General features: G+C 36.2%; 1 long non-coding RNA gene across 1 annotated transcript; it reads right to left on the bottom strand.

The window, feature by feature from the left end:
- Positions 1–4,795: 4,795 nt before the first annotated feature.
- LOC131179073 (uncharacterized) lies at positions 4,796–6,949 on the bottom strand. Its single transcript, XR_009148071.1, has 2 exons — positions 6,696–6,949; positions 4,796–5,052 (listed from the first exon to the last, which is right to left on the bottom strand). It is a non-coding gene; the product is annotated as an uncharacterized LOC131179073 (long non-coding RNA).
- Positions 6,950–10,502: the final 3,553 nt, after the last annotated feature.

Genomic DNA, 10,502 nt, shown 5'->3' with positions numbered 1-10,502 from the left:
CATATATAAGCTCTCAAGCATAATGATTTAATATTTACACTCCCCCAAGAGTTAACATAATATTAACATCATCATTCATACTTAGAATATTACATATCTTTAATTTTTTCTATAATTATCAGCACAATACTATCCATTCATATTTTATATGTCTGTCTATCCATGCATCATACATAAAGAAAAGCACTCAAACTATCTCTGATGCCCTCTCTTCAAATATCTCTTTTAATCTTGCAAACCTGCATCTGAGAGTTGGGGGGGAAAGGGTAAGTTTAAACAAGCTTAGTGAGTAAACTAACCAACATTAATTATATTATTCATTTCATACATATGCAATGCATCATCCAAATGGGTTTTCATATCACAAACATTTTACGTAAGATGTACTTGTCACCAGTGACTCCCCAAATCCAATATGCCTAGCTCATACATGACATGACTTTCGCTTAAAACATGACAAGTATTATAACACCCCTATATGCATAACTATGTGTAATTTACTGTTCCGGTGATCGGTGTCGATCCGGACAATTAAGAGAATTAGAACTATGTTTAAGACACCTAGAAAATCCCTTAATGAAAATAAATAGTGAGTGCTAGAAGGTTAAGTATAAATAAGAAAAATAAAGCACAAAAAGTTAAATGAGTCGAGGGTCACAGCGATAGGTGACCTTCCCGGGAAGTGACTACGAGGTCAGTTTTAATCCGAATTCTGAACTAAAAAATGTGACGCCGCAGTCCTAAGGAATATTGCGAACCTAGTAGAAAAGAGAAAATCACAGAAAAGAGTTGATAAGTAGGGTAAATAATTAGGTCAGGACTCCGAAAGAAATACCAGATTATTTGCAAACCGGATCAATCCGGCGAGGGACAAATTGGTCAATTCACCCCTAGAGGTGACTCATGACCTAACTATCCAATAAAGTCTGAGAAATAAAAATTTTGAAATATGAAATTAAATTAAAGAAGTATGAAGAAAACAAAGGAAAAGAAAAGAAATTAAAAAGAGAATTATGATATCATTATAGTGACATCACCATGAGATAATAATTAAAATTTCTTAATTATGGAAAAAGGTGGATAATTGCACACAAATAAAAGTCAAATGTACAAAATTAAAAAAAAAAAAAAAAGCCAATTTTCTATCTTCATTTTCTTTTTTGCCGTGGCACTTTCTCCTCTCCCACTTCTCTCTCTCACCTCCATGAAATTCTACCATTGATGAGTTATTCAAGCTTGAATAACTTGAAATTCTCCCATAATTTTTAACTTTGAACCCTAGAAAATTTTTAAATTACTCTTGAAAAGAAGATAGGGAGAAAGAAATTGAAGAAAGGTGAAGGATTTAAGAAGTTTGAAATTCTTCAAGTGAGGTAAGTAATTTAATCCTCTTCTTTAATAAAAATTGATTGAACTTAAGTTATGCTTGATAAAATTTTATGAAAACTTTGAAAAATTCTATGAATTGAACCATGGAAAAATTTCGGCCACCATTAGATCCACTAGGGTTTGATTCAGTTTGATGAAATTAAAAGTATATTTAAGCTTAGATTAGTGTATAGATGTTGATTGTACACCTTAGTCTCATTAGTTGCATGAATTGCATAATTAGGGTTCTTGACCCTTAGGGTTTTGAGGAGAAAATTTGAGAAATTAGTAAATTGATGTATTTTGACTTAATTAAGGTTTGAAATGGTCATTTTGAGTCATTTGGAATGTGTTTGAATGAGTGAAAATGAAGTGCAATTCGGATTAGTGAAGGGTCTCAATCTGGCAGTTTAACCTAGGTCCTTTTCAGGGACCAAAACTGAAATTTTGCTAACCCAATTGGTATGAAACCAATTGGGAATGAAATTAGACACATAAAGACACAATTTTCATTTAGAGACCATGCTCGGAAAATGACATTTAGATAGTGAACAATTAGGTTAAATCCGGATAATGTGCACTGCCACTGTACAAAAATGACCAAATGACCTGATTTTTGTAAAATTAGAAAGATATGACATAGAACTACAACTTTTATGAAGAACACTAACCTAAATTCTGCCCATAACTAAGTTTTTTTGCCACCAAAAATTAATTGTCCAAAACTGCTAGAACCAGTAAAATGCCCAGAAATTCTGGTTAACACCAATCCGCCCAACCTTAGTTAAATGGTCATATCTTAGGCTAAAAAACTCTAAATGGAGTGATTCAAAAAGAGAATTAAAGATAAGACAATAAGGAACAACTTTGATGAAGGACACGTAGCCAAATTTCCATAGAAATTAGACTAATGGAACAATGCAAAACAAGGCACCAAAACTGAAAAAATTGAATTTTCTCTTAGGAGACTTAAAAATTGAAATGGCAACCAAAACCAACAAATTAGGCACCCAAAATGTGTTATGTGGATGTAATTGGAATCCACATACCTATTAAGCATAAGAAAGTCAATATTTTGACTGGAATAGTACCATGAATAGTAATCCTGAAATGTAAAGTTTAGAAAATGCCAATTTAGGCCTATGTAGAGATACAATTAAATAAATATGAAATAAAATTATTGGATTTGTTATGAGATAAGATACTGAAATACTATAAATTACATGTTTCAGTTGAAAAAGATATGGAAAAGGATAGGGCAAACTAAGTCAAATCCTAGAGGCAACTCACATCAGATTTGTACATAAAAATTTTTAAATTATAGTTTTTATAATGAAAATTGATTTGTTATACATTGTGAATGTGTTTTGTTCATTATGAATTTCGAGAATATTGTGTTGCCTATTTTACAATGGAAATTTAAAATAAAAATTATTTATTGATTTGTATAAAATATTTGAACAATATGGTTTTGAATTTGGTTATGGCCTTGGAAATTTTATTTGAGAATTTGTGTGTTGCCTACTTTAGAAATTGATATTTGAAATGAAGTTTGTTTGATTGTTGTATCAATTATAATTGAACATCATAGTTTTAAATTGTTTTTTATTCACACTTGGCATGGCAGTTCCTTACTATATTCCTCCTCCACTTGTTGGGTTGAGTTTGATATTTAATTATATTTCTCCCTCTCTAGCTTGCCAGTCTGAGGTGAATTTGGATGAGTACTCATTAGCTAGATAGCCACCTCCCTCATTAATTTCGATTAGCGGGGTGAGTTTGCCTTGTCGTGGTGTACAACACGGCATGTTTGGAAATTTTTTGTCATGGCCTAAATTGTGTTATTAATTGACAACACTTTGTTTATTAAATTATTTGATCAAATTTGTGTTATATTAAGTTTTGAAAATTGTGAAATATTTAAATTGTGATTTGTTATAAATGTGATTTGGATTTTGTGAAATGTAATCATGTAATGTTTACATTATGATTTGGCATTGAATGGTTTATGTTCAGTTTTTTAAATTTTGTTGTGCACCACTGAGTAAAATATACTCAGCGATAGCTTCTTTTGCTATCGCAGATAGGAATAAGGAGAAAGCAGCAGAGTGAGCTGCTGTTGATAAGACTACACTAACTTTTTATACAGGTATTTACTTATACCCTTGTAAATTTGATTTGACATAAATAATTTTTTGTTCATATGTATCTAAGTAGTTAAATGAGCAGTTGTACATTAAAGTTTGTAATAATATTATTTTTTATTTTCCTTTTGTAAATTAAGACTTGTGTATGTAAATTTAATTTAATGCAATATTTATGAGTCTATCGAATTATTTTGAAAAGAAAAATTTTGAGTTGTGAATCTTGAATTGAAATTTGGTTGAATTGTATTGATTTGAGAATATATTGGCGGTTGGGGTTGAGAAATGAAATTATTAGGAGTGTTTTCATAGGTTTTGAAGAACTGGTTTTTCTCAATTATAGCCGGCACTCTGCCGAAATTTTTACAAAAAAACTGCAAAAAATAGAATTTATCAAACATTTTACTTGGGTTTTAAACTTCAGTTAAAAGTTTTTAATTCCTACAAAAAATGTTCACCACCTTCAAAAGAGATAAAATTATTTTAAAATCCTTTGTAATGTATTTAATGGGTTATCTGTAGATGAAGTTCGGTAATTTATTAAGTATACTATGGGATCATGTTATACTTTACAGAGGAGTAAGGTGTGACATGTATCATACACCCAAGACGACTTAGAGATCTCCCCTGATGGAGTATCTCTCCATGGGATTTACTTATGGATCCATGCAATACATAACATAACATAGTCATAAACATGAGGGAGTCAATAGGTCATCCATCATCCATCAATGCACCAATAACAATTATGTAATTATGCAACGTCTTTGTGTTTTATTACATGCATCCTAAATAATTATGACGCGATGCATGAGGATGATTATAAATTAAATTTAGAAAGTTTACATTTATTAATATTAGAATTACTCACCTCTTGTAGCATATCAACTGTGACACCCCTTACCCGTGTACAGTATACCCGAGTAAGTAATGCCACCTGGTGTACCGGCACACTCTAATATTTCTCAATTAATTTAGACAATGCTTTTGCATATAATTTATGAAATATAATCTGTTTAAGCCATTTATCAAAAGTATTATTCATTTAAGGTTCCGAAAATTTTAAAGAAAATCCGGCGGAGTACCGGCTAAAAATGGAGAAAACCGTTCTTCGGAACCTGTTAAAAACACTTCCAATATTTTTATTTCATCATCTCAAACTCCAATATCCCAAAATCTCAACAATATTTCTCAAACATCCATTATCAACACCAAATTCAATATCATGATTTCCACATTTCAATTTCCATTTTCATTCATCATTCACATGTGATGTTCGCATGTAAATCACAAGTAAACATCTACTTTTCCATTAACAAATACAATTTTCATAATTTACATATACATCAAAATATATTACATGAGTTCAAATACATATGAGAAAATACAAATCTGCTACAAAATATCAAAATGACAAAATGACACCTAGTGCCCTACCGATGCACTGCAGGTAGTGAGGTGACACGGACACTGAGCAGAACTGTCAGATAGACTCACCCAGTCTGTGGTCTACTGGGCTCACGATCGGGATCTCCAGTACCTACGCGTGGCAAAAGCAACGCGCTAAGCAATAATGCTTAGTGGTGCAATAATATAATAGAAGAAAATAGCAAGAAAATAAATGTGTATACAATGTGTATGCTTTCTTTGTTTGGTCTTGGTATATTCATTAAATCATTAGCTTTATTCACTTTTATTCATTTGGTTGCCCCAAGTAACCTACACTAGACGACTGGACTGGATAACGGGTAAACTGGCACTGGGTACCTAGTACCTCGGGCCGTCACACCATCGGTCACATATGTATCTCCCGGTGTGCATGAGCGGCTAACAAGTCAGAATAATATCGTGCACAAGGCCAAGTCTCAATACAAAGCCGTAATGGCTAAAAGCCATGAAATCACGAATGGCATTTTTTCCATGTGCGATCGCTAACGGAACCCTATTGGCATGCCAAACTATCCAAACCAATCTTGTTAGGTATACTAGGGCATTTGAAACTTTTAAATTCTTCAATTTGTGAATTTCAACTTTTTTGGTGTCACTATTCATCATTGGTCAACCAAAAATGTTGACTTTTAGCATAAAAATGTGTACATCAACTTTGGCACTCCCAACATACCACATTTGGTGTTTAAAACTTGTTGGCATTAAGTGTTTTTGCAATTTCAAAGTGCAACCCACACTAGCAGAAAATTTCAGTTTTGGTGCCCTTACTTCACTGTTCCATTGGACACTGTTACTGTTGGAATTTGAAGAAATGTAAAACATGAAAGTTGTTCCTTATTTTGTCTAGTTGAATTTCCTTTTTTGAATCACTCCATTTGGAGTTTTGTAGCTCCAGATATGGCTCAAAACCCTAGCTGTCCGGATTGCATTCTGCAGAAATTTACCATATCTACAGTGCAGGAACAGTAACTTGAGTCACTTGGTTGGTTGGGTTCTGGCCATAATTTGGGGTAGATTCCTTCATGAAAGTTGTTTGTCTATGTCTTAACTTATTGCTGTAAAAATTTCAGACCAATTGACCAAATCTACAGTGAGTTATGGCCAAATGAACAGTTACTGTTCATTTGGTCAAATTCTGCAGAATTCAGTGCAGGGAATCCGGATTGGAGCTGGGTTTTGACCCTTTGATTTGGACTTTTGTGAATGGTTTCTTAATCAAAAATGTGACTTTATAAGCGTGGTTTCATGTCCAATTTGACAAACTTAAATTGGACTACCACTGCCCAAGTTATGGCAGTGCAAATGGACTGAAATTTCAGTCCCTATGCTGCTGTCCATAGGGCAGAATTTTACTTTCACTTTGCCATTCTATTTTTAAGTTCTAATTATGGTCAACATACCTAAAATGGTCACTAATTGACCCTTATAATGTTCACTTACCACTTCATAAGCCAAAACCAAATTTCACTCTCCAAAACCCTAGCTTCACATTATGTTTCCTACATAATGCCTTAGTTAGCATACCAAATTATTATTCTTATGTTTATAAACTTTCAACTTAATTCTAGTTCACTTCAAGCTCATCAAAAACACTCCTTACTATTTCTCCACTAGGGCAGCCAAAAAATTCATGTACACACACACATGAATTTTGTTCATTTAAATGACATTTTCTTACTAAATTCAAGTGCTCATTCATGAAATTAAGGAGTTTTAGGTATATAGTGCACTAACCTTGTTGTATGCCAATCCAAGCTTGAGAAAGCTTCACTTTCTTTCTTCTTCTTGGCTGCCAAAAGCTTTAGCAAGGTGCTAGGGCAAATTTTTGTGAAGATGACTAAAGGTTTTATGGTGATTTGGTGGGTTGTCTCAAGCTTCCATTAAGCTCCCATGGAAGAATAGGGTTTTGGGAGAGAATGTAACGTTTTTGGGTGAGGAAGATGGCTGCTGAAATTTTGTTATTTTGGTCTTATTTAGTCTCTTTTAATAGTTAGTCAAACAATGGCTTAAGTATGATTGGTCCAACTCCTTAATGACATCACCATGATGCCATAATTGATCTTTTCTTCATTTTCTTTCCTTTCCTTCACTACTCATTTTAAATTTCATTTCTAGTAATCTTTCTTTATATTTTATGTCATATTAATTATTTACTCAACTGGGAAAGTCTGCCAAAAATCACCTCGTAAGGCGAAATGACCAAAATGCCCTCCGCTTGACTTAACGGGCCAAAATTGTCTGCACTGATAGAAAAATTTTTCTAGGTATTTTCTTGGCATTCTAATGCCATAGGAACCTCAATGACCCTTCTCTGGAGTCCCAAAATTATTTTATAATTTTTCCCAGTCTAGGGCTCCTCGTTATAGAACCGAACTTCCCTCCGTGACCCATCGCTTGGGCACCATTGCTTGACTCGCTTGTATTTTATTTCTAAAATTTTTACTAAATTTTTCTTATTAATATTTGAGTTAATTTTGATTCCCGACTTTAATTTAAATATTTTTCCGACGTTCTAGCCCTGACCGACACCGTCACCGAATAAAGAGAATGTACAGAGTGGTTACCGGAGGGTGTTACAACTCTTCCTCTAATTTAAATTTCGTCCTCGAATTTACTCGATGCAAACAGCTGAGGGAACTGTTGCCTCATCGCTTCTTCACTTTCCCAAGTTGCCTCCTCGGTGTTGTGGTGCCTCCAAAGCACTTTCACCAATGGAATCGCTTGTTCCTCAATTCTTTTACTTCCCGAGCCGTGATCCGTAGAGGTTCTTCTTCATATGTCAAATCCTGTATTTCAATTTCTTCTCCGAGATGACATGTGAAGGATCTCGAGCGGTATCTCCCGAGCATGGACACGTGGAACACATTGTGGATCTTGTCCACTCGTGGTAAAGCTAGCCTATAGGCCACTGGACCCACACGCTCAATGACTTCATATGGGCCAATGAACCTAGGGCTCAACTTACCCTTCCTTCCAAACCTCAACACTTTCTTCCACGGTGACACCTTGAGGAACACTTTGTCGCCAACCACATATTCTATTTCTTTTCTCTTGGTCGGCATAAGATTTCTATCCATGCGAGGCAACCTTCAAGTTAGTGTGATTATCTTTACCTTCTCTTCATCTGTTTCACTGTGTCCGCCCTACCATTTATCTTCACCCAATTCAGTCCAAAGACACCTGAGTTCTACATTTTCTTCCATATAGTGCTTCATATGGGGCCATTTGGATGCTAGCCCAGTAGCTATTGTTGTATGCGACTCGCCATGGGAGATATCTATCCCAACTTCCTCAAACTCAATGACACAACTCCTCAAAGATATCCTCAAGGACTGGATTACTCTTTTCCGATTGCCCATCCGTCTGAGGATGGAAAGCGATCTTGAAATGGAGTTGTGTACCCAAGGATTCATGCAACTTCTTCCAAAATCTCGATGTAAACCTTGGGTCTCGGCCGATATGATGGAAAGTGGAATTCCATGCATCTAACTATCTCACTAATATACACCGCTAACCTCTCCGGTGAGTAGTCACCCTAATCGCGTAAAGTGTGCTGACTTGGTCAATCTATCAACTATCACCCATGCTGCATCGTGTTTCTTCTGGGTGAGAGGCAAACCACTTACAAAATCCATGGTGACCCGATCCCATTTCCATTCGTGTATGCGATAGGTCGTAGCAAACCCGATGGAACTTGATGTTCTGCCTTGACTTGCCGACATGTCAAGCATTTAGTCACATAGTCACTATATCTCTCTTCATACTGTGCCACCAATATCAAGCTTCGTGTCATGATACATCTTTGTACTTCCCGGGTGCATAGCATATACACTAGTGTGTGCCTCTTTTAGAATACTGGTCTTCAATTCCCCATCATCCGTACACACGCCTTCCTTTGTAATACAGACACCCATCTGCCTTTACCTCATAGTCAGTTGCTTTTCCCTCTGAGATCTTGCTCATAATAGCCATTAGCTTCTCATCTGCCTTTTGCCCATCTAGTATCTGCTGTAGCAGGTTTGGCCTCACTTGCAACTCAGCCAAAATAGCTCCATCTCGAACCAAGGATAGACGGCATTCAATGATCTCAAAGTCGCCATGGATTTTCGCTCAAAGCATCAAGAACTACATTTGCCTTCCTGTGATGGTAGTCAATTACACAGTCATAATCCTTCAAGAAATCAATCCATCGCCTCTGTCTAAGGTTGAGCTCCTTCTGGGTTGGCAAGTATTTCAGGCTTTTGTGGTCTGTGTATATGTAGCACTTTTCACCATACAAGTAATGCCTCCATATCTTCAAGTAAGATAATTGCCGTAAGCTCCAAATCATGGGTAGGGTAATTTTGTTCATGTGGCCTTAGTTGTCTGGAAGCATAGGCGATCACTTTCCCCTCTTGCATCAACACACATCCTAACCCATTATGAGAGGCATCACTGTAGACCACAAAGTCCTTCCCTGACACTGGCTGTGTTAACACTGGTGCCTCTGTCAACATAGCCTTCAATTTCTCAAAACTGGTCTGACACTTGTCATTCCAGTCAAATCTGACATTCTTGTGTAACAACTTGGTCATTGGAGCAACTATTAGGAAAATCCTTCACAAATCTCTGTAATACCCAAATAACCCCAAGAAACTTCTGACCTCAGTTGTATTTCTGGGAGGCTTCCATTCTATCACTGCTTCTATTTTCTTGGGATCCACCCTAATCCCATCAGCTGACACTATGTGTCCAAGGAATGCAATCTCATTCAGCCAAAAGTCACACTTGGACAACTTAGCATACAGCTCCTTTTCCCGCAGGGTTTGCAGAACAATCCTCAAATGCTCATCATGTTCTTCCCTGGTCTTGGAATACACCAAAATGTCATCAATAAAGACCACTACGAACCGATCTAAGTATGGATGAAAGATACGGTTCATAAGGTCCATGAATGCCGCTGGTGCATTTGTTAAGCCAAAGGGCATCACCAGAAACTCATAATGCCCATACCGGGTCCTGAATGCAGTTTTGGGCACATCTACATCCTTTACCCTCAGCTGATGATACCCTGATCTGAGATCAATCTTAGAAAATACTCCTGCTCCCTTCAACTGATCAAACAGATCATCAATTCTAGGCAACGGATATTTGTTATTCATAGTCACTTTATTCAACCGCCAGAATCAATACAAAGCCTCAAAGTCCCATCCTTCTTTTTCACAAACAGACGGAGCTCCCATGGTGACACATCAGCGTATGAACCCCTTATCCAACAACTCTTGCAATTGAGTTTTCAACTCCTCAATTCCGTGGTGCCATCCTATAAGGAGCAATGGAAATGGGTGTCAGATCTTACAGTTGTCTCAATGGCAAATTCAACTTCCCTTCTCGTGGCAAACTGTAACTCTTCAGAAATACTGGAAGTCTCTCACCGTGGGTATGTCACTCAGTTTGGCTTAGCTCGCCAAGTATCCACCACATGTGCTAGGTAGGCTTCAACCTTTTCTCATCATTCTTCTTGCTTGCAATCGTGAGATGACATTGGACAAGAAATCATCC

The sequence above is a fragment of the Hevea brasiliensis genome, chromosome 4 (assembly GCF_030052815.1).
Source record: "Hevea brasiliensis isolate MT/VB/25A 57/8 chromosome 4, ASM3005281v1, whole genome shotgun sequence".
NCBI lineage: Eukaryota > Viridiplantae > Streptophyta > Magnoliopsida > Malpighiales > Euphorbiaceae > Hevea > Hevea brasiliensis.
The sequence above is the reverse complement of the archived record's forward strand: the minus strand, read 5'-3'. Positions and strand labels throughout refer to the sequence as shown.